Source organism: Hyla sarda, unplaced genomic scaffold (genome assembly GCF_029499605.1).
Source record: "Hyla sarda isolate aHylSar1 unplaced genomic scaffold, aHylSar1.hap1 scaffold_572, whole genome shotgun sequence".
NCBI classification, from domain to species: domain Eukaryota; kingdom Metazoa; phylum Chordata; class Amphibia; order Anura; family Hylidae; genus Hyla; species Hyla sarda.
In genome coordinates, this window is record NW_026610584.1 from 109,266 (window position 1) to 134,561 (window position 25,296).

Here is a 25,296-nt window from a genome sequence, read left to right on the forward strand (position 1 = left end):
AATGGATGAAAGGATGGCCGCATCTGGCAACTTTACTGTTTGCTTTTTTTCAATGCAAAGGAGGAGCGTATAATTATTAAAAAGGGTATTTTTGGAGATGGACAGGCAGGCTGTAGGGGAGGAGGTAGGCCTGTATTTTGAACTTAAAAACTCAAATGGGTTTTTGGGTTCAAAATGTGTATTTTTCACTAATGCTGCTATCCTTTTATAATCCATAATTTTTGGGCCAGGTAGTCTAATTACTTGGCGACATAATAACAGTATGAGTGCATGGTTTGGGAAAATAGATGCAGAAGGACAAATGGATGAAAGGATGGCCGCATCTGGCAACTTTATTGTTTGCTTTTTTTCAATGGAAAGGAGGAGCGTATAATTATTAAAAAGGGTATTTTTGGAGATGGACAGGCAGGCTGATGGGGAGGAGGTAGGCCTGTATTTTGAACTTAAAAACTCAAATGGGTTTTTGGGTTCAAAATGTGTATTTTTCCCTAATGCTGCTATCCTTTTATAATCCATAATTTTGGGGCCAGGTAGTCTAATTACTTGGCGACATAATAACAGTATGAGTGCATGGTTTGGGACAATAGATGCAGAAGGACAAATGGATGAAAGGATGGCCGCATCTGGCAACTTTACTGTTTGCTTTTTTTCAATGCAAAGGAGGAGCGTATAATTATTAAAAAGGGTATTTTTGGAGATGGACAGGCAGGCTGTAGGGGAGGAGGTAGGCCTGTATTTTGAACTTAAAAACTCAAATGGGTTTTTGGGTTCAAAATGTGTATTTTTCCCTTATGCTGCTATCCTTTTATAATCCATAATTTTGGGGCCAGGTTGTCCGATAACTCAGCAAAGTGAAAACAGTATGAGTGCCCCTTCTCTCCCCCTGGCTATCAGTGCCGCTGCCCCATTGCCGGCGCCGATAGCCAGGGGTAGAGAAACGGCGCCGGCAATGGGGCAGCGTCGTCGACAGACAGGGGGAAAGAAGAGGCAGCGGCACCCATTGCTGGCGCCGCTGCCCCGTGTCCCCCCACCGGAGGCCTGAAGCAGCACGGACCCGACCCCGGCAACAGGGTAATTATACAACTAGGGATGGGGGAGGCAACGGGGCAGCGGCACCGGCAATGGGTGCCGCTGCCCCTTATCCCCCCTGGCTATCGGTGCCGTTGCCCCATTGCCGGCGCCTCTTCTCTCCCCCTGTATTTTGAACTTAAAAACTCAAATGAGTTTTTGGGTTCAAAATGTGTATTTTTCCCTTATGCTGCTATCCTTTTATAATCCATAATTTTTGGGCCAGGTAGTCTAATTACTTGGCGACATAATAACAGTATGAGTGCATGGTTTGGGAAAATAGATGCAGAAGGACAAATGGATGAAAGGATGGCCGCATCTGGCAACTTTATTGTTTGCTTTTTTTCAATGCAAAGGAGGAGCGTATAATTATTAAAAAGGGTATTTTTGGAGATGGACAGGCAGGCTGTAGGGGAGGAGGTAGGCCTGTATTTTGAACTTAAAAACTCAAATGGGTTTTTGGGTTCAAAATGTGTATTTTTCCCTTATGCTGCTATCCTTTTATAATCCATAATTTTTGGGCCAGGTAGTCTAATTACTTGGCGACATAATAACAGTATGAGTGCATGGTTTGGGAAAATAGATGCAGAAGGACAAATGGATGAAAGGATGGCCGCATCTGGCAACTTTACTGTTTGCTTTTTTTCAATGCAAAGGAGGAGCGTATAATTATTAAAAAGGGTATTTTTGGAGATGGACAGGCAGGCTGTAGGGGTGGAGGTAGGCCTGTATTTTGAACTTAAAAACTCAAATGGATTTTTGGGTTCAAAATTTGTATTTTTCCCTTATGCTGCTATCCTTTTATAATCCATAATTTTGGGGCCAGGTTGTCCGATAACTTGGCAAAGTGAAAACAGTATGAGTGTATGATGGTTTGGGAACATAGGTGTAGAAGCACAAATCGATGAAAGGATAGCAGCATATGGCAACTTAACTATTTGCTTTTCCAAAGCAAATGAAGAGTGCATAATTATTAAAACAGGGTATTTTTGGAGATGGACAGGCAGGCTGATGGGGAGGAGGTAGGCCTGGATTTTGAACTTAAAAACTCAAATGGGTTTTTGGGTTCAAAATGTGTATTTTTCCCTTATGCTGCTATCCTTTTATAATCCATAATTTTGGGGCCAGGTTGTCCGATAACTTGGCAAAGTGAAAACAGTATGAGTGTATGATGGTTTGGGAACATAGGTGTAGAAGCACAAATCGATGAAAGGATAGCAGCATATGGTAACTTAACTGTTAGTTTTCCAAAGCAAACGAAGAGTGTATAATTATTAAAAACTTTATTTTTGGAGATGGACAGGCAGGCTGTAGGGGAGGAGGTAGGCCTGTATTTTGAACTTAAAAACTCAAATGGGTTTTTGGCTTCAAAATGTGTATTTTTCACTAATGCTGCTATCCTTTTATAATCCATAATTTTTGGGCCAGGTAGTCTAATTACTTGGCGACATAATAACAGTATGAGTGCATGGTTTGGGAAAATAGATGCAGAAGGACAAATGGATGAAAGGATGGCCGCATCTGGCAACTTTACTGTTTGCTTTTTTTCAATGCAAAGGAGGAGCGTATAATTATTAAAAAGGGTATTTTTGGAGATGGACAGGCAGGCTGTAGGGGAGGAGGTAGGCCTGTATTTTGAACTTAAAAACTCAAATGGGTTTTTGGGTTCAAAATGTGTATTTTTCACTAATGCTGCTATCCTTTTATAATCCATAATTTTTGGGCCAGGTAGTCTAATTACTTGGCGACATAATAACAGTATGAGTGCATGGTTTGGGAAAATAGATGCAGAAGGACAAATGGATGAAAGGATGGCCGCATTTGGCAACTTTATTGTTTGCTTTTTTTCAATGCAAAGGAGGAGCGTATAATTATTAAAAAGGGTATTTTTGGAGATGGACAGGCAGGCTGTAGGGGAGGAGGTAGGCCTGTATTTTGAACTTAAAAACTCAAATGGGTTTTTGGGTTCAAAATGTGTATTTTTCCCTTATGCTGCTATCCTTTTATAATCCATAATTTTTGGGCCAGGTAGTCTAATTACTTGGCGACATAATAACAGTATGAGTGCATGGTTTGGGAAAATAGATGCAGAAGGACAAATGGATGAAAGGATGGCCGCATCTGGCAACTTTACTGTTTGCTTTTTTTCAATGCAAAGGAGGAGCGTATAATTATTAAAAAGGGTATTTTTGGAGATGGACAGGCAGGCTGTAGGGGTGGAGGTAGGCCTGTATTTTGAACTTAAAAACTCAAATGGGTTTTTGGGTTCAAAATGTGTATTTTTCCCTTATGCTGCTATCCTTTTATAATCCATAATTTTGGGGCCAGGTTGTCCGATAACTTGGCAAAGTGAAAACAGTATGAGTGTATGATGGTTTGGGAACATAGGTGTAGAAGCACAAATCGATGAAAGGATAGCAGCATATGGCAACTTAACTATTTGCTTTTCCAAAGCAAATGAAGAGTGCATAATTATTAAAACAGGGTATTTTTGGAGATGGACAGGCAGGCTGATGGGGAGGAGGTAGGCCTGGATTTTGAACTTAAAAACTCAAATGGGTTTTTGGGTTCAAAATGTGTATTTTTTCCCTTATGCTGCTATCCTTTTATAATCCATAATTTTGGGGCCAGGTTGTCCGATAACTTAGCAAAGTGAAAACAGTATCAGTGTTTGATGGTTACCCCTGCTATCGGCGCTGCTGCACCTTCTCTCCCCCTGGCTATCAGTGCCGCTGCCCCATTGCCGGCGCCGATAGCCAGGGGTAGAGAAACGGCGCCGGCAATGGGGCAGCGTCGTCGACAGACAGGGGGAAAGAAGAGGCAGCGGCACCCATTGCTGGCGCCGCTGCCCCGTGTCCCCCCACCGGAGGCCTGAAGCAGCACGTACCCGACCCCGGCAACAGGGTAATTATACAACTAGGGATGGGGGAGGCAACGGGGCAGCGGCACCGGCAATGGGTGCCGCTGCCCCTTATCCCCCCCTGGCTTTCGGTGCCGTTGCCCCATTGCCGGCGCCTCTTCTCTCCCCCTGTATTTTGAACTTAAAAACTCAAATGGGTTTTTGGCTTCAAAATGTGTATTTTTCACTAATGCTGCTATCCTTTTATAATCCATAATTTTTGGGCCAGGTAGTCTAATTACTTGGCGACATAATAACGGTATGAGTGCATGGTTTGGGAAAATAGATGCAGAAGGACAAATGGATGAAAGGATGGCCGCATCTGGCAACTTTATTGTTTGCTTTTTTTCAATGCAAAGGAGGAGCGTATAATTATTAAAAAGGGTATTTTTGGAGATGGACAGGCAGGCTGTAGGGGAGGAGGTAGGCCTGTATTTTGAACTTAAAAACTCAAATGGGTTTTTGGCTTCAAAATGTGTATTTTTCCCTTATGCTGCTATCCTTTTATAATCCATAATTTTTGGGCCAGGTAGTCTAATTACTTGGCGACATAATAACAGTATGAGTGCATAAATTGGGAAAATAGATGCAGAAGGACAAATGGATGAAAGGATGGCCGCATCTGGCAACTTTACTGTTTGCTTTTTTTCAATGCAAAGGAGGAGCGTATAATTATTAAAAAGGGTATTTTTGGAGATGGACAGGCAGGCTGTAGGGGTGGAGGTAGGCCTGTATTTTGAACTTAAAAACTCAAATGGGTTTTTGGGTTCAAAATGTGTATTTTTCCCTTATGCTGCTATCCTTTTATAATCCATAATTTTGGGGCCAGGTTGTCCGATAACTTAGCAAAGTGAAAACAGTATGAGTGTATGATGGTTTGGGAACATAGGTGTAGAAGCACAAATCGATGAAAGGATAGCAGCATATGGCAACTTAACTGTTTGTTTTCCAAAGCAAACGAAGAGTGTATAATTATTAAAAACTGTATTTTTGGAGATGGACAGGCAGGCTGTAGGGGAGGAGGTAGGCCTGTATTTTGAACTTAAAAACTCAAATGGGTTTTTGGGTTCAAAATGTGTATTTTTCCCGTATGCTGCTATCCTTTTATAATCCATAATTTTGGGGCCAGGTAGTCTAATTACTTGGCGACATAATAACAGTATGAGTGCATGGTTTGGGAAAATAGATGCAGAAGGACAAATGGATGAAAGGATGGCCGCATCTGGCAACTTTACTGTTTGCTTTTTTTCAATGCAAAGGAGGAGCGTATAATTATTAAAAAGGGTATTTTTGGAGATGGACAGGCAGGCTGTAGGGGAGGAGGTAGGCCTGTATTTTGAACTTAAAAACTCAAATGGGTTTTTGGGTTCAAAATGTGTATTTTTCACTAATGCTGCTATCCTTTTATAATCCATAATTTTTGGGCCAGGTAGTCTAATTACTTGGCGACATAATAACAGTATGAGTGCATGGTTTGGGAAAATAGATGCAGAAGGACAAATGGATGAAAGGATGGCTGCATCTGGCAACTTTACTGTTTGCTTTTTTTTCAATGCAAAGGAGGAGCGTATAATTATTAAAAAGGGTATTTTTGGAGATGGACAGGCAGGCTGTAGGGGAGGAGGTAGGCCTGTATTTTGAACTTAAAAACTCAAATGGGTTTTTGGGTTCAAAATGTGTATTTTTCCCTTATGCTGCTATCCTTTTATAATCCATAATTTTTGGGCCAGGTAGTCTAATTACTTGGCGACATAATAACAGTATGAGTGCATGGTTTGGGAAAATAGATGCAGAAGGACAAATGGATGAAAGGATGGCCGCATCTGGCAACTTTACTGTTTGCTTTTTTTCAATGCAAAGGAGGAGCGTATAATTATTAAAAAGGGTATTTTTGGAGATGGACAGGCAGGCTGTAGGGGTGGAGGTAGGCCTGTATTTTGAACTTAAAAACTCAAATGGGTTTTTGGGTTCAAAATGTGTATTTTTCCCTTATGCTGCTATCCTTTTATAATCCATAATTTTGGGGCCAGGTTGTCCGATAACTTGGCAAAGTGAAAACAGTATGAGTGTATGATGGTTTGGGAACATAGGTGTAGAAGCACAAATCGATGAAAGGATAGCAGCATATGGCAACTTAACTATTTGCTTTTCCAAAGCAAATGAAGAGTGCATAATTATTAAAACAGGGTATTTTTGGAGATGGACAGGCAGGCTGATGGGGAGGAGGTAGGCCTGGATTTTGAACTTAAAAACTCAAATGGGTTTTTGGGTTCAAAATGTGTATTTTTTCCCTTATGCTGCTATCCTTTTATAATCCATAATTTTGGGGCCAGGTTGTCCGATAACTTAGCAAAGTGAAAACAGTATCAGTGTTTGATGGTTACCCCTGCTATCGGCGCTGCTGCACCTTCTCTCCCCCTGGCTATCAGTGCCGCTGCCCCATTGCCGGCGCCGATAGCCAGGGGTAGAGAAACGGCGCCGGCAATGGGGCAGCGTCGTCGACAGACAGGGGGAAAGAAGAGGCAGCGGCACCCATTGCTGGCGCCGCTGCCCCGTGTCCCCCCACCGGAGGCCTGAAGCAGCACGTACCCGACCCCGGCAACAGGGTAATTATACAACTAGGGATGGGGGAGGCAACGGGGCAGCGGCACCGGCAATGGGTGCCGCTGCCCCTTATCCCCCCCTGGCTTTCGGTGCCGTTGCCCCATTGCCGGCGCCTCTTCTCTCCCCCTGTATTTTGAACTTAAAAACTCAAATGGGTTTTTGGCTTCAAAATGTGTATTTTTCACTAATGCTGCTATCCTTTTATAATCCATAATTTTTGGGCCAGGTAGTCTAATTACTTGGCGACATAATAACGGTATGAGTGCATGGTTTGGGAAAATAGATGCAGAAGGACAAATGGATGAAAGGATGGCCGCATCTGGCAACTTTATTGTTTGCTTTTTTTCAATGCAAAGGAGGAGCGTATAATTATTAAAAAGGGTATTTTTGGAGATGGACAGGCAGGCTGTAGGGGAGGAGGTAGGCCTGTATTTTGAACTTAAAAACTCAAATGGGTTTTTGGCTTCAAAATGTGTATTTTTCCCTTATGCTGCTATCCTTTTATAATCCATAATTTTTGGGCCAGGTAGTCTAATTACTTGGCGACATAATAACAGTATGAGTGCATAAATTGGGAAAATAGATGCAGAAGGACAAATGGATGAAAGGATGGCCGCATCTGGCAACTTTACTGTTTGCTTTTTTTCAATGCAAAGGAGGAGCGTATAATTATTAAAAAGGGTATTTTTGGAGATGGACAGGCAGGCTGTAGGGGTGGAGGTAGGCCTGTATTTTGAACTTAAAAACTCAAATGGGTTTTTGGGTTCAAAATGTGTATTTTTCCCTTATGCTGCTATCCTTTTATAATCCATAATTTTGGGGCCAGGTTGTCCGATAACTTAGCAAAGTGAAAACAGTATGAGTGTATGATGGTTTGGGAACATAGGTGTAGAAGCACAAATCGATGAAAGGATAGCAGCATATGGCAACTTAACTGTTTGTTTTCCAAAGCAAACGAAGAGTGTATAATTATTAAAAACTGTATTTTTGGAGATGGACAGGCAGGCTGTAGGGGAGGAGGTAGGCCTGTATTTTGAACTTAAAAACTCAAATGGGTTTTTGGGTTCAAAATGTGTATTTTTCCCGTATGCTGCTATCCTTTTATAATCCATAATTTTGGGGCCAGGTAGTCTAATTACTTGGCGACATAATAACAGTATGAGTGCATGGTTTGGGAAAATAGATGCAGAAGGACAAATGGATGAAAGGATGGCCGCATCTGGCAACTTTACTGTTTGCTTTTTTTCAATGCAAAGGAGGAGCGTATAATTATTAAAAAGGGTATTTTTGGAGATGGACAGGCAGGCTGTAGGGGAGGAGGTAGGCCTGTATTTTGAACTTAAAAACTCAAATGGGTTTTTGGGTTCAAAATGTGTATTTTTCACTAATGCTGCTATCCTTTTATAATCCATAATTTTTGGGCCAGGTAGTCTAATTACTTGGCGACATAATAACAGTATGAGTGCATGGTTTGGGAAAATAGATGCAGAAGGACAAATGGATGAAAGGATGGCTGCATCTGGCAACTTTACTGTTTGCTTTTTTTTCAATGCAAAGGAGGAGCGTATAATTATTAAAAAGGGTATTTTTGGAGATGGACAGGCAGGCTGTAGGGGAGGAGGTAGGCCTGTATTTTGAACTTAAAAACTCAAATGGGTTTTTGGGTTCAAAATGTGTATTTTTCCCTTATGCTGCTATCCTTTTATAATCCATAATTTTTGGGCCAGGTAGTCTAATTACTTGGCGACATAATAACAGTATGAGTGCATGGTTTGGGAAAATAGATGCAGAAGGACAAATGGATGAAAGGATGGCTGCATCTGGCAACTTTACTGTTTGCTTTTTTTCAATGCAAAGGAGGAGCGTATAATTATTAAAAAGGGTATTTTTGGAGATGGACAGGCAGGCTGTAGGGGAGGAGGTAGGCCTGTATTTTGAACTTAAAAACTCAAATGGGTTTTTGGGTTCAAAATGTGTATTTTTCCCTTATGCTGCTATCCTTTTATAATCCATAATTTTGGGGCCAGGTTGTTCGATAACTTGGCAAAGTGAAAACAGTATGAGTGTATGATGGTTTGGGAACATAGGTGTAGAAGCACAAATCGATGAAAGGATAGCAGCATATGGCAACTTAACTATTTGCTTTTCCAAAGCAAATGAAGAGTGCATAATTATTAAAACAGGGTATTTTTGGAGATGGACAGGCAGGCTGATGGGGAGGAGGTAGGCCTGGATTTTGAACTTAAAAACTCAAATGGGTTTTTGGGTTCAAAATGTGTATTTTTCACTAATGCTGCTATCCTTTTATAATCCATAATTTTTGGGCCAGGTAGTCTAATTACTTGGCGACATAATAACAGTATGAGTGCATGGTTTGGGAAAATAGATGCAGAAGGACAAATGGATGAAAGGATGGCTGCATCTGGCAACTTTACTGTTTGCTTTTTTTTCAATGCAAAGGAGGAGCGTATAATTATTAAAAAGGGTATTTTTGGAGATGGACAGGCAGGCTGTAGGGGAGGAGGTAGGCCTGTATTTTGAACTTAAAAACTCAAATGGGTTTTTGGGTTCAAAATGTGTATTTTTCCCTTATGCTGCTATCCTTTTATAATCCATAATTTTTGGGCCAGGTAGTCTAATTACTTGGCGACATAATAACAGTATGAGTGCATGGTTTGGGAAAATAGATGCAGAAGGACAAATGGATGAAAGGATGGCTGCATCTGGCAACTTTACTGTTTGCTTTTTTTCAATGCAAAGGAGGAGCGTATAATTATTAAAAAGGGTATTTTTGGAGATGGACAGGCAGGCTGTAGGGGAGGAGGTAGGCCTGTATTTTGAACTTAAAAACTCAAATGGGTTTTTGGGTTCAAAATGTGTATTTTTCCCTTATGCTGCTATCCTTTTATAATCCATAATTTTGGGGCCAGGTTGTTCGATAACTTGGCAAAGTGAAAACAGTATGAGTGTATGATGGTTTGGGAACATAGGTGTAGAAGCACAAATCGATGAAAGGATAGCAGCATATGGCAACTTAACTATTTGCTTTTCCAAAGCAAATGAAGAGTGCATAATTATTAAAACAGGGTATTTTTGGAGATGGACAGGCAGGCTGATGGGGAGGAGGTAGGCCTGGATTTTGAACTTAAAAACTCAAATGGGTTTTTGGGTTCAAAATGTGTATTTTTCCCTTATGCTGCTATCCTTTTATAATCCATAATTTTGGTTCCAGGTTGTCCGATAACTTAGCAAAGTGAAAACAGTATGAGTGTATGATGGTTACCCCTGCTATCGGTGCTGCTGCCCCTTCTCTCCCCCTGGCTATCAGTGCCGCTGCCCCATTGCCGGCGCCGATAGCCAGGAGTAGAGAAACGGCGCCGGCAATGGGGCAGCGTCGTCGACAGACAGGGGGAAAGAAGAGGCAGCGGCACCAATTGCTGGCGCCGCTGCCCCGTGTCCCCCCACGGAAGGCCTGAAGCAGCACGGACCCGACCCCGGCAACAGGGTAATTATACAACTAGGGATGGGGGAGGCAACGGGGCAGCGGCACCGGCAATGGGTGCCGCTGCCCCTTATCCCCCCCTGGCTATCGGTGCCGTTGCCCCATTGCCGGCGCCTCTTCTCTCCCCCTGTATTTTGAACTTAAAAACTCAAATGGGTTTTTGGCTTCAAAATGTGTATTTTTCACTAATGCTGCTATCCTTTTATAATCCATAATTTTTGGGCCAGGTAGTCTAATTACTTGGCGACATAATAACAGTATGAGTGCATGGTTTGGGAAAATAGATGCAGAAGTACAAATGGATGAAAGGATGGCCGCATCTGGCAACTTTACTGTTTGCTTTTTTTCAATGCAAAGGAGGAGCGTATAATTATTAAAAAGGGTATTTTTGGAGATGGACAGGCAGGCTGTAGGGGAGGAGGTAGGCCTGTATTTTGAAATTAAAAACTCAAATGGGTTTTTGGGTTCAAAATGTGTATTTTTCCCTTATGCTGCTATCCTTTTATAATCCATAATTTTTGGGCCAGGTAGTCTAATTACTTGGCGACATAATAACAGTATGAGTGCATGGTTTGGGAAAATAGATGCAGAAGGACAAATGGATGAAAGGAAGGTTGCATCTGGCAACTTTACTGTTTGCTTTTTTTCAATGCAAAGGAGGAGCGTATAATTATTAAAAAGGGTATTTTTGGAGATGGACAGGCAGGCTGTAGGGGAGGAGGTAGGCCTGTATTTTGAACTTAAAAACTCAAATGGGTTTTTGGGTTCAAAATGTGTATTTTTCCCTTATGCTGCTATCCTTTTATAATCCATAATTTTGGGGCCAGGTTGTTCGATAACTTGGCAAAGTGAAAACAGTATGAGTGTATGATGGTTAGGGAACATAGGTGTAGAAGCACAAATCGATGAAAGGATAGCAGCACATGGCAACTTAACTATTTGCTTTTCCAAAGCAAATGAAGAGTGCATAATTATTAAAACAGGGTATTTTTGGAGATGGACAGGCAGGCTGATGGGGAGGAGGTAGGCCTGGATTTTGAACTTAAAAACTCAAATGGGTTTTTGGGTTCAAAATGTGTATTTTTCCCTTATGCTGCTATCCTTTTATAATCCATAATTTTGGGTCAGGTTGTCCGATAACTTAGCAAAGTGAAAACAGTATGAGTGTATGATGGTTACCCCTGCTATCGGTGCTGCTGCCCCTTCTCTCCCCCTGGCTATCAGTGCCGCTGCCCCATTGCCGGCGCCGATAGCCAGGGGTAGAGAAACGGCGCCGGCAATGGGGCAGCGTCGTCGACAGACAGGGGGAAAGAAGAGGCAGCGGCACCCATTGCTGGCGCCGCTGCCCCGTGTCCCCCCACCGGAGGCCTGAAGCAGCACGGACCTGACCCCGGCAACAGGGTAATTATACAACTAGGGATGGATGAGGCAACGGTGCAGCGGCACCGGCAATGGGTGCCGCTGCCCCTTATCCCCCCCTGGCTATCGGTGCCGTTGCCCCATTGCCGGCGCTGCTTCTCTCCCCCTGTATTTTGAACTTAAAAACTCAAATGGATTTTTGGCTTCAAAATGTGTATTTTTCACTAATGCTGCTATCCTTTTATAATCCATAATTTTTGGGCCAGGTAGTCTAATTACTTGGCGACATAATAACAGTATGAGTGCATGGTTTGGGAAAATAGATGCAGAAGGACAAATGGATGAAAGGATGGCCGCATCTGGCAACTTTACTGTTTGCTTTTTTTCAATGCAAAGGAGGAGCGTATAATTATTAAAAAGGGTATTTTTGGAGATGGACAGGCAGGCTGTAGGGGAGGAGGTAGGCCTGTATTTTGAACTTAAAAACTCAAATGGGTTTTTGGGTTCAAAATGTGTATTTTTCCCTTATGCTGCTATCCTTTTATAATCCATAATTTTTGGGCCAGGTAGTCTAATTACTTGGCGACATAATAACAGTATGAGTGCATGGTTTGGGAAAATAGATGCAGAAGGACAAATGGATGAAAGAATGGCCGCATCTGGCAACTTTACTGTTTGCTTTTTTTCAATGCAAAGGAGGAGCGTATAATTATTAAAAAGGGTATTTTTGGAGATGGACAGGCAGGCTGATGGGGAGGAGGTTGGCCTGTATTTTGAACTTAAAAACTCAAATGGGTTTTTGGGTTCAAAATGTGTATTTTTCCCTTATGCTGCTATCCTTTTATAATCCATAATTTTGGGGCCAGGTTGTTCGATAACTTGGCAAAGTGAAAACAGTATGAGTGTATGATGGTTTGGGAACATAGGTGTAGAAGCACAAATCGATGAAAGGATAGCAGCATATGGCAACTTAACTATTTGCTTTTCCAAAGCAAATGAAGAGTGCATAATTATTAAAACAGGGTATTTTTGGAGATGGACAGGCAGGCTGATGGGGAGGAGGTAGGCCTGGATTTTGAACTTAAAAACTCAAATGGGTTTTTGGGTTCAAAATGTGTATTTTTCCCTTATGCTGCTATCCTTTTATAATCCATAATTTTGGGGCCAGGTTGTCCGATAACTTAGCAAAGTGAAAACAGTATGAGTGTATGATGGTTACCCCTGCTATCGGTGCTGCTGCCCCTTCTCTCCCCCTGGCTATCAGTGCCGCTGCCCCATTGCCGGCGCCGATAGCCAGGGGTAGAGAAACGGTGCCGGCAATGGGGCAGCGTCGTCGACAGACAGGGGGAAAGAAGAGGCAGCGGCACCCATTGCTGGCGCCGCTGCCCCGTGTCCCCCCACCGGAGGCCTGAAGCAGCACGGACCTGACCCCGGCAACAGGGTAATTATACAACTAGGGATGGATGAGGCAACGGGGCAGCGGCACCGGCAATGGGTGCCGCTGCCCCTTATCCCCCCCTGGCTATCGGTGCCGTTGCCCCATTGCCGGCGCTGCTTCTCTCCCCCTGTATTTTGAACTTAAAAACTCAAATGGATTTTTGGCTTCAAAATGTGTATTTTTCACTAATGCTGCTATCCTTTTATAATCCATAATTTTTGGGCCAGGTAGTCTAATTACTTGGCGACATAATAACAGTATGAGTGCATGGTTTGGGAAAATAGATGCAGAAGGACAAATGGATGAAAGGATGGCCGCATCTGGCAACTTTACTGTTTGCTTTTTTTCAATGCAAAGGAGGAGCGTATAATTATTAAAAAGGGTATTTTTGGAGATGGACAGGCAGGCTGATGGGGAGGAGGTAGGCCTGTATTTTGAACTTAAAAACTCAAATGAGTTTTTGGGTTCAAAATGTGTATTTTTCCCTTATGCTGCTATCCTTTTATAATCCATAATTTTGGGGCCAGGTTGTCCGATAACTTGGCAAAGTGAAAACAGTATGAGTGTATGATGGTTTGGGACCATGGGTGTAGAAGCACAAATTGATGAAAGGATAGCAGTATATAGCAACTTAACTGTTTGTTTTTCCAAAGCAAACAAAGAGTGTATAATTATTAAAAAAAGGTATTTTTGGAGATGGACAGGCAGGCTGAAGGGGAGGAGGTAGGCCTGTATTTTGAACTTAAACTCTCAAATGAGTTTTTGGGTTCAAAATGTGTATTTTTCCCTTATGCTGCTATCCTTTTATAATCCATAATTTTGGGGCCAGGTTGTCCGATAATTTGGCAAAGTGAAAACAGTATGAGTGTATGATGGTTACCCCTGCTATCGGCGCTGCTGCCCCTTCTCTCCCCCTGGCTATCAGAGCCGCTGCCCCATTGCCGGCGCCGATAGCCAGGGGGAGAGAAACGGCGACGGCAATGGGGCAGCGGCGTCGACAGACAGGGGGAAAGAAGGGGCAGCGGCACCCATTGCCGGTGCCGCTGCCCCGTTGCCTCCCCCATCCCCGGCTGTATAATTACCTGTTGCTGGGGTCGGGTCAGCGCTGCTTCAGGCCTCCGGTGTGCATTCCCTGCGTCGTTGCTATGCTTTGCATGGCGCGGCGCAATGACGAGTGACGTCACTCGTCATTGCGTCTCGCAATGCATAGCAATGATGCAGGGGACGCACACCGGAGGCCTGAAGCAGAACGGACCCGACCCCGGCAACACGTAATTATACAACTAGGGATGGGGGAGGCAACGGGGCAGCGGCGCCGGCAATGGGTGCCGCTGCCCCTTATCTCCCCCTGGCTATCCGTGCCGCTGCCCCATTGCCGGCACCGCTTCTCTCCCCCTGGCTATCGGCGCTGGCAATGGGACAGCGGCACCGATAGCCAGGGGGAGAGAAGGGGCAGCGGCGCCGATAGCAGGGGGAGAGAAAGCAGGGCTCTAGACCACAGGAAAGGCAGGGGGAGAGAAACAGGCAGTGACGGCATCTCTCCCCCTGCCTTTCCTGGGGGCTCTGTGGGGTGAAACAAACCCCATCTTTATGTTATTAACTTACTACTTGGGTGACACACTGTAACAAACCTCCTCTTCATTTTTTTCTCCTAACTACTGCGGTGACACACTGTAACAAACCCCATCCTCATATTATTAACTTACTACTGGGTGACAAACTGTAAAAAAAAAAAAAAAACATTGTCAAGTAATCACCTTACGACTGGGGTGAAACACTGTAACAAACCCCATTCTTATATTATTAACTTACTACTGGGGTGATACACTGTAACAAACCCCCTCGTCATGTAATCTCCTTACTACTGGAGTGACACACTGAAACAAACCTTCCCCTCATGTAATCTCCTTTCTACTGGGGTGACACACTCTAACAAACCTTCTCATCATGTAATCTTATTACTACTGGAGTGACACACTGTAACAAAACTTCACCTCATGTAATCTCGTTTCTACTGGGGTGACCCACTGTAACAAACCCCATCTTCATATTATTACCTTACTACTGGGGTGACACATAGTAACAAGCCTACTCCCCATGTAATCTCCTTACTACTTGGGTGACACACTGTAACAAACCTCCTCCTCCTTTTTTCTCCTATCTACTGGGGTGACACACTGTAACAAACCCCATCCTCATATTATTAACTTACTACTGGGTGACAAACTGTAAAAAAAAAAAACTCATCGTGTCATCTCCTTACGACTGGGGTGACACACTGTAACAAACCCCATTCTTATATTATTAACTTACTACTGGGGTGACACACTGTAACAAACCTACTGCCCAAGTAATCTTATTAGTAATAGGGTGACACACTGTAACAAACCTCCTCCACATGTAATCTTATTACTACTGAGGTGACACACTGTAACAAACCTCCACCACATGTTATTAACTTACTACTGGGGTGACACACTGTAACAAACCTTCTCCTTATGTAATCTCCTTTCTACTGTGGTGATACACTGTAACAAACCTCCTCCACATGTAATCTTATTACTACAGGGGTGACACACTGTAACAAACCTCCTACACATGTAATCTCCTTTCTACTGGGGTGACACACTGTAACAAAACTTCTCCTCATGTAATCTCCTTTCTACTGGGGTGACACACTGTAACAAACCTCATCATGTTATTAACTTATTACTGGGGTGACACACTGTAACAAAACTTCACCTCATGTAATCTCGTTTCTACTTGAGTGACCCACTGTAACAAACCCCATCTTCATATTATTAACTTACCAATGGGTTGACACACAGTAACAAGCCTACTCCCCATGTAATCTCCTAAATACTGGAGTGACACACTGTAACAAACCCCATCCTCATATTATTAACTTACTACTGGGTGACATACTGTAAAAAAAAAAAAAAACTCCTCATGTCATCTCCTTACGACTGGGGTGACACACTGTAAAAAACCCCATTCTTATATTATTAACTTACTACTGGGGTGACACACTGTAACAAACCCCCTCCTCATGTAATCTCCTTACTACTGGGGTGACACACTGCAACAAACCTTCCCCTCATGTAATCTCCTTTCTACTGGGGTGACACACTGTTACAAACCTCCTCATGTTATTAACTTATCACTGGGGTGACACACTGTAACAAACCTTCTCATCATGTAATCTCCTTACTACTGGGGTGACACACTGTAACAAACCTTCTCATCATGTAATCTCCTTACTACTGGGATGACACACCATTACAAACCCCATCCTCATGTAATCTCTTTACTACTGGGATGACACATTGTAACAAACCTTCTCATCATATAATCTCCTTTCTACTGGGGTGACACATTGTAACAAACCTTCTCATGTTATTAACTTATTACTGGGGTGACACACTGTAACAAACCTCATCATCATGTAATCTCCTTACAACTGGGGTGACACACTGTAACAAAACTCCTCATCATCATGTAATCTCCTTACAACTGGGGTGACACACTGTAACAAAACTTCTCCTCATCATGTAATCTCCTTTCTACTGGGGTGACACACTGTAACAAATCTCCTCATGTTATTAACTTATTACTGGGGTGACTCACAGTAACAAACCTTCTCATTATGTAATCACCTTACTACTGGGGTGACACACTGTAACAAACCCCCTACTCATATAATCTCCTTACTATTGGGGTGACACACTGTAACAAAACTTCTCATGTTATTAACTTATTACTGGGGTGACTCACTGTAACAAACCTTCTCATCATGTAATCAGCTTACTACTGGGGTAACACACTGTAACAAACCTCCTCCTCCTCATGTCAACTCCTACTACTGGGGTGACACACTGTAACAAACCTTCTCCCCGTGTAATCTCCTTACTACTAGGGTGACACCTGTAACAAACCTCCTCCTTATGTAATCTCCTTACTACTGGGTTGACACTCTGTAACAAATCTCCTCTTCATGATTTTTCTCCTAATTACTGGGGTGACACACACACTGTAACAAACCTCCTCCTCATGGATCTTCCTTACAACTGGGGTGACACAATGTAACAAATCTCATCATGTAATACCCGAAATAAAAAAATGTCAAATTCCTGGTTATAGGCCAGGGGGAGGTGTGGGTCCATGTGCCCAGGAAGGTCAACCTTACCTGGGCAAGTCCTCCTGAAGTGTCCCCTGACTGACTTCCATGCCTAACAATAATTGAAAAACTGAGAACCAGTATGAGATCGGATTTGAAAGCTGAATCCAGCTCACAGTTCCACGAGCTGGGCATGTCCGAGTGGTATGTCCGAGTGCGTTCATAAAACTGTATCGCAGCATCACGAGTTGGTACCTTTGAACGGCCACCTGCCTCAGAATAGCAGGAGAGCAAGCTGTCCGGCTGCTTTCTCAGGGTACGCCAGGGCCGAGCGCGGGCTCCCCTGGGGTCGAACCCCTGGTTTCTCCCTTGATATTTTCCAAGGGGATTGGGATGGTTAAGGTACCCGAACCGGGGCAGGGCTGTCCCCGGGTGAAACCTCTGGAAGGGTCCCCTGAAAGGCTTCCATGCTTGTTGACTTTTGACATGCAGAGAACCAGAGACGCTATAAGGGGTGGGAGGCACGGGTCCCTGTACACAGGCAGGGCGTGCCGTCCTTGGGCACAGGATTGGTGACGCGGACCCCCTGGCGACGGGGAGCAGAAGCGTCGGGCGAGTCGGCAAACATTGGTGGGCGGTCTACCAAGGCACCCCGGCCCTCCGGAGGCGAAATTAAAAATTCCAGGTTGTCGGCCAGGGGCAGATGCGAGTCCAAATGCACAGGAGGGTCAACAGAACACGGGCAAGGCCTCTGTAAGGGTCTTCCATGCCTGTAGACTTTTGAAACACAGAGAACCAGAGAAGGCTATAAGGGCGAGAGGCTCCGGTCCCTGTACCCAGGTAGGGCGCGCCGTCCTTGCGCACAGGATCGGTGACGCGGACCCCAGGGTTGCGGGGAACAGAAGCATCAGGCGAGTAAGAATACATAGGCGAGCGGTCCGCCGAGGAGATTCATCCCCAGGGGAGCCCGTACTCAGCCGCTCTCTCAGGTTACGCCAGGGCCAATCGCGGGGTCCCCTGGGGACGAACCTTCAGGTTTTTCCCTTAGTATTTTACAGGGGGAAAGGGCTGGTTCATGTACCCCACCCAGGGCGTGGCGGTCCCCATGCGAAGCCTTTGAAACAGTCTCCTGACAGGCTTCCATGCCTGTAGACCTTTGACATGTAGAGAACCAGAAATGGCTATAAGGGCGGGAGGCGCAGGTCCCTGTACCAAGACAGGGCACGCCATCCTTGGGCACAGGATCGGTGATGCAGACCCCCCAGCGTCGGGGAGCAGAACCGTCAGGCGAGTCGGCAAACATCGGCGGGCGGTCCGCCGAGGAGGTTCTTCCCCACGGGAGCCCGTACTCAGCCGTTCTCTCAGGGTATGCGAGGGCCGAGCGTGGGCTAACCTGGGGACGAACCTTCCGGTTTCTCCCTTGGTATTTTCCAGGGGGATTGGGCTGGTTCGTCCCCGGGCGAAACCTCCGGAACGGTCCCCTGGCAGGCTTCCATGCCTGAAGACCTTTGACACGCAGAGAACCAGAGAGGCTATAAGGGAGGGAGGCGCGGGTCCCTGTACCCAGACAGGGCGTGCTGTCCATGGGCACAGGATCAGTGTCGCGGCCCTGGCGTAACCTGAGAGAGCGGCCGAGTACGGGCTCCGGTGGGAATGAACCTCCTCGGCGGACCGCCCGCCGATGTTTGCCGACTCGCCCTACGCTTCTGCTCCCTGACGCTGGGGGGTCAGCATCACTGATCCTGTGCCCATGGACGGCACTCCCTGTCTGGGTACAGGGACCCGCGCTTCCCTCCCTTATAGCCTCTCTGGTTCTCTGCGTGTCAACGGTCTTCAGGCATGGAAGCCTGTCAGGGGACCGTTCCGGAGGTTTCGCCCTGGGACCACCCAGGCCTGGGCTGGGTACATGAACCAGCCCAATCCACCTAGAAAATACCAAGGGAGAAACCGGAAGATTCGTCCCCAGGGGACCCCGCGCTCGGCCCTGGCGTAACCTGAGAGAGCGGCCGAGTACGGGCTCATCTGGGGATGAATTTCCTCGGCGGACCGTTCGGGAGCAGAATTGTCGGGCGAGTCGGCAAACATCGGCCGGCGGTCCGCCGAGGAGGTTCATCCCAACGGGTGCCTGTACTCAGCCGTTCTCTCAGGGTACGCAAGGCATGGAAGCCTGTCAGGGGACCGTTCCGGATTTTTCGCCTTGGGACCACCCAGCCCTGTACTCCCATACTCAGCCGTTCTCTCAGGGTACGCAAGGGCCTAAAGCGGGCTCCCCTGGGGACGATTCTTCAAGTTTCTCCCTTGGTATTTTACAGGGGGAATGGGCTGGTTCATGTACCCCACCCGAACTGGGCGGTCCCTGAGCAAAGCCTTTGTAACAGTCCTCTGACAAGCTTCCATGCCTGTAGACCTTTGACACGCAGGAAGGGTCCTCTGGAAGGGTCCCCTGAAAGGCTTCCATGCCTGTTGACTTTTGACATGCAGAGAACCATAGACGCTATAAGGGGCGGGAGGCACGGGTCCCTGTACACAGGCAGGGCGTGCCGTCCTTGGGCACAGGATCGGTGACGCGGATCCCCTGGTGACGGGGAGCAGAAGCGTTGAGTGAGTCGGTAAACATTGGCGGGCGGTCCACCAAGGCACCCCGGCCCTCCGGAGGCGAAATTAAAAATTCCAGGTTGTCGGCCAGGGGCAGATGCGAGTCCAAATTCACAGGAGGGTCAACAGAACACAGGCAAGGCCTCTGGAAGGGTCTTCCATGCCTGTAAGTTTTGACACGCTGAGAACCAGAGAAGGCTATAAGGGCGGGAGGCGTGGGTCCCTGTACCCAGACAGTGTGTGCTGTATTTGGGCACAGGATCAGTGATGAAGACCCCCCAGCGTCGGGGAGCAGAAGCGGCGGGCGAGTCGGCAAACATCGGCGGGCGGTCCTCCGAGGAGGTTCATCCCCAGGGGAGCCCGTACTCAGCCGCTTTCTCAGGGTACGCCAGGACAGAGCGCGGGCTCCCCTGGGGACGAACCTTGAGGTTTCTCCCTTGGTATTTTACAGGGGGAAAGGGCTGGTTCATGTACCCGACCAGGGGCTGGGCGGTCCCCGGGTGAAGCCTCTGAAACAGTCCCCTGTAGACCTTTGACACGTAGAGAACCAGAGAGGCTATAAGGGTGGGAGGCACGGGTCCCTGTACGCAAGCAGGGCGTGCCGTCCTTGGGCACAGGATCAGTGATGCGGACCCCTGGCGACGGGGAGAAGAAGCGTCGGGCGAGTGGGCAAACATTGGCGGGCGGTCCACCAAGGCACCCCGGCCCTCCGGAGGCGAAATTAAAAATTCCAGGTTGTCGGCCAGGGGCAGATGCGAGTCCAAATGCACAGGAGGGTCAACACAACACGGGCAAGGCCTCTTGAAGTTGTACACCCCGATAAATACGGTAATGTTCCCTTATGGTGCTAGCCTTTTATAATCCATAATTTTTGGGCCAGGTAGTCTAATTACTTGGCGACATAATAACAGTATGAGTGCATGGTTTGGGAAAATAGATGCAGAAGGACAAATGGATGAAAGGATGGCCGCATCTGGCAACTTTACTGTTTGCTTTTTTTCAATGCAAAGGAGGAGCGTATAATTATTAAAAAGGGTATTTTTGGAGATTGACAGGCAGGCTGTAGGGGAGGAGGTAGGCCTGTATTTTGAACTTAAAAACTCAAATGGGTTTTTGGGTTCAAAATGTGTATTTTTCACTAATGCTGCTATCCTTTTATAATCCATAATTTTTGGGCCAGGTAGTCTAATTACTTGGCGACATAATAACAGTATGAGTGCATGGTTTGGGAAAATAGATGCAGAAGGACAAATGGATGAAAGGATGGCCGCATCTGGCAACTTTACTGTTTGCTTTTTTTCAATGCAAAGGAGGAGCGTATAATTATTAAAAAGGGTATTTTTGGAGATGGACAGGCAGGCTGTAGGGGAGGAGGTAGGCCTGTATTTTGAACTTAAAAACTCAAATGGGTTTTTGGGTTCAAAATGTGTATTTTTCCCTTATGCTGCTACCCTTTTATAATCCATAATTTTTGGGCCAGGTAGTCTAATAACTTGGCGACATGATAACAGTATGAGTGCATGGTTTCGGAAAATAGGTGCAGAAGGACAAATGGATGAAAGGATGGCTGCATATGGCAACTTTACTGTTTGCTTTTTTTCAATGCAAAGGAGGAGCGTAAAATTATTAAAAAGGGTATATTTGGAGATGGACAGGCAGGCTAAAGGTGAGGACGTAGGCCTGTATTTTGAATGGGTTTTTGGTTCAAAATGTGTATTTTTCCCTTATGCTGCTATCCTTTAAAAATCCATAATTTTGGGGCTAGGTACTCCGATAACTTGTTAAAGTGAGAACAGTATGAGTGTATGATGGTTTTGGAACATAGGTGTTGAAGCACAATTCGATGAAAGGATGGCCGCATATGGCAACTTTACTGTTTGCTTTTTTTCAATGCAAAGGAGGAGCGTTTAATTATTAAAAAGGGTATTTTTGGAGATGGACAGGCAGGCTGTAGGGGAGGAGGTAGGCCTGTATTTTAAACTTAAAAACTCAAATGAGTTTTTGGGTTCAAAATGTGTATTTTTCCCTTATGCTGCTATCCTTTTATAATCCATCATTTTGGGGCCAGGTAGTCTAATTACTTGGCGACATAATAACAGTATGAGTGCATGGTTTGGGAAAATAGATGCAGAAGGACAAATGGATGAAAGGATGGCCGCATCTGGCAACTTTACTGTTTGCTTTTTTTCAATGCAAAGGAGGAGCGTATAATTATTAAAAAGGGTATTTTTGGAGATGGACAGGCAGGCTGTAGGGGAGGAGGTAGGCCTGTATTTTGAACTTAAAAACTCAAATGGGTTTTTGGGTTCAAAATGTGTATTTTTCCCTTATGCTGCTATCCTTTTATAATCCATAATTTTGGGGCCAGATTGTTCGATAACTTGGCAAAGTGAAAACAGTATGAGTGTATGATGGTTTGGGAACATAGGTGTAGAAGCACAAATCGATGAAAGGATAGCAGCATATGGCAACTTAACTGTTTGTTTTCCAAAGCAAACGAAGAGTGTATAATTATTAAAAACTGTATTTTTGAAGATGGACAGGCAGGCTGTAGGGGAGGAGGTAGGCCTGTATTTTGAACTTAAAAACTCAAATGGGTTTTTGGGTTCAAAATGTGTATTTTTCACTAATGCTGCTATCCTTTTATAATCCATAATTTTGGGGCCAGGTTGTCCGATAACTTAGCAAAGTGAAAACAGTATGAGTGTATGATGGTTACCCCTGCTATCGGCGCTGCTGCCCCTTCTCTCCCCCTGGCTATCAGTGCCGCTGCCCCATTGCCGGCGCCGATAGCCAGAGGTAGAGAAACGGCGCCGGCAATGGGGCAGCGTCGTCGACAGACAGGGGGAAAGAAGAGGCAGTGGCACCCATTGCTGGCGCCGCTGCCCCGTGTCCTCCACCTCCCCGGTTGTATAATTACCTGTTGCTGGGGTCGGGTCAGCGCTGCTTCAGGCCTCCGGTGTGCATTCCCTGTGTCGTTGCTATGCTTTGCATGGCGCGGCGCAATGACGAGAGACGTCACTAGTCATTGCGTCTCGCAACGCATAGCAATGATGCAGGGGACGCACACCGGAGGCCTGAAGCAGCACGGACCCGACCCCGGCAACAGGGTTATTATACAACTAGGGATGGGGGAGGCAACGGGGCAGCGGCGCCGGCAATGGGTGCCGCTGCCCCTTATCCCCCCTGGCTATCGGTGCCGTTGCCCCATTGCCGGCGCCGCTTCTCTCCCCCTGGCTATCGGCACTGGCAATGGGACAGCGGCACCGATAGCCAGGGGGAGAGAAGGGGAAGCGGCGCCGATAGCAGGGGGAGAGAAGCGGCGGTAGCAGGGCTCTAGACCCCAGAAAAGGCAGGGGGAGAGAAGCAGGCAGCGATGGCCTCTCTCCCCCTGCCTTTCCTGGGGGCTCTGTGGGGTGAGAAGCAGTGTATCGGGGTATACACATGCACACACACGCACCCTCATTTTATGAAGGATATTTGGGTAAAAAACTTTTTTTACCCAAATATCCTTGGTAAAATGAGGGTGCGTGTTATAGGCCGGTGCGTGGTACACCCCGATAAATACGGTAATTTTCCCTTATGCTGCTACCCTTTTATAATCCATAATTTTTGGGCCAGGTAGTCTAATAACTTGGCAACATGATAACAGTATGAGTGCATGGTTTCGGAAAATAGGTGCCGGAAAATAGGTGTAGAAGGACAAATGGATGAAAGGTTGGCTGCATATGGCAACTTTACTGTTTGCTTTTTTTCAATGCAAAGGAGGAGCGTATAATTATTAAAAAGGGTATTTTTGGAGATGGACAGGCAGGCTGTAGGGGAGGAGGTAGGCCTGTATTTTGAACTTAAAAACTCAAATGGGTTTTTGGGTTCAAAATGTGTCTTTTTCCCTTATGCTGCTATCCTTTTATAATCCATAATTTTGGGGCCAGGTTGTCCGATAACTTGGCAAAGTGAAAACAAAATGAGTGTATGATGGTTTGGGAACATAGGTGTAGAAGCATAAATCGATGAAAGGATAGCAGCATATGGCAACTTAACTGTTTGTTTGTTTTTCCAAAGCAAATGAAGAGTGCATAATTATTAAAAAAAGGGTATTTTTGGAGATGGACAGGCAGGCTGTAGGGGAGGAGGTAGGCCTGTATTTTGAACTTAAAAACTCAAATGGGTTTTTGGGTTCAAAATGTGTATTTTTCCCTTATGCTACTATCCTTTTATAATCCATAATTTTGGGGCCAGGTTGTCCGATAACTTGGCAAAGTGAAAACAGTATGATTGTATGATGGTTACCCCTGCTATTGGCGCTGCTGTCCCTTCTCTCCCCCTGGCTATCAGAGACGCTGCCCCATTGCCGGCGCCGATAGCCAGGGGGAGAGAAACGGCGCCGGCAATGGGGCAGCGGCGTCGACTGACAGGGGGAAAGAAGTGTCAGCGGCACCCATTGCCGGTGCCGCTGCCCCGTTGCCTCCACCATCCCCGGTTGTATAATTACCTGTTGCTAGGGTCGGGTCAGCACTGCTTCAGGCCTCCGGTGTGCATTCCCTGCGTCGTTGCTATGCTTTGCATGGCGCGGCGCAATGACGAGAGTAGTCACTCGTCATTGCGTCTCGCAACGCATAGCAATGATGCAGGGGACGCACACCGGAGGCCTGAAGCAGCGCGTACCCGACCCCGGCAACAGGTAATTATACAACTAGGGATGGGGTAGGCAACGGGGCAGCGGCGCCGGCAATGGGTGCCGCTGCCCCTTATCTCCTCCTGGCTATCGATGCCGCTGCCCCATTGCCGACGCCGCTTCTCTCCCCCTGGCAATCGGTGCTGGCAATGGGACAGCAGCACCGATAGCCAGGGGGAGAGAAGGGGCAGCGGCGCCGATAGCAGGGGGAGAGAAGCGGCGGTAGCAGGGCCCTAGACCCCAGGAAAGGCAGGGGGAGAGAAGAAGGCAGCGACGGCCTCTCTTCCCCTGCCTTTCCTGGGGGCTCTGTGGGGTGAGAAGCAGTGTATCGGGGTATACACATGCACACACACGCATCCTCATTTTATGAAGGATATTTGGGTAAAAAATTTTTTTTACCCACATATCCTTTGTAAAATGAGGGTGCGTGTTATAGGCCGGTGCGTGGTACACCCCGATAAATACTGTAATTTTCCTTTATGCTGCTACCCTTTTATAATCCATAATTTTTGGGCCAGGTAGTCTAATAACTTGGCGACATGATAACAGTATGAGTGCATGGTTTTGGAAAATAGGTGCAGAAGGACAAATGGATGAAAGGATGGCTGCATATGGCAACTTTACTGTTTGCAATTTTTTAATGCAAAGGAGGAGCGTAAAATATTAAAAAGGGTATATTTGGAGATGGACAGGCAGGCTGAAGGTGAGGACGTAGGCCTGTATTTTGAAATGTTTTTTGGGTTCAAAATGTGTATTTTTCCCTTATGCTGCTATCCTTTTAAAATCCATAATTTTGGGGCTAGGTACTCCGATAACTTGTTAAAGTGAGAACAGTATGAGTGTATGATGGTTTTGGAACATAGGTGTTGAAGCACAATTCGATGAAAGGATGGCCGCATATGGCAAGTTTACTGTTTGATTTTTTTCAATGCAGTGGAGGAGCTTATAATTATTAAAAAGGGTATTTTTGGAGATGGACAGGCAGGCTGTAGGGGAGGAGGTAGGCCTGTATTTTGAACTTAAAAACTCAAATGGG

The 25,296-nt window shown here is 45.8% G+C and overlaps 1 long non-coding RNA gene across 1 annotated transcript; it reads left to right on the forward strand.

The window, feature by feature from the left end:
* The first annotated feature begins 1,850 nt into the window (after positions 1-1,850).
* Positions 1,851-8,652, forward strand: LOC130340155 (uncharacterized). The gene is made up of 3 exons (XR_008880338.1): positions 1,851-3,699; positions 4,797-6,300; positions 7,398-8,652. It is a non-coding gene; the product is annotated as an uncharacterized LOC130340155 (long non-coding RNA).
* Positions 8,653-25,296: the final 16,644 nt, after the last annotated feature.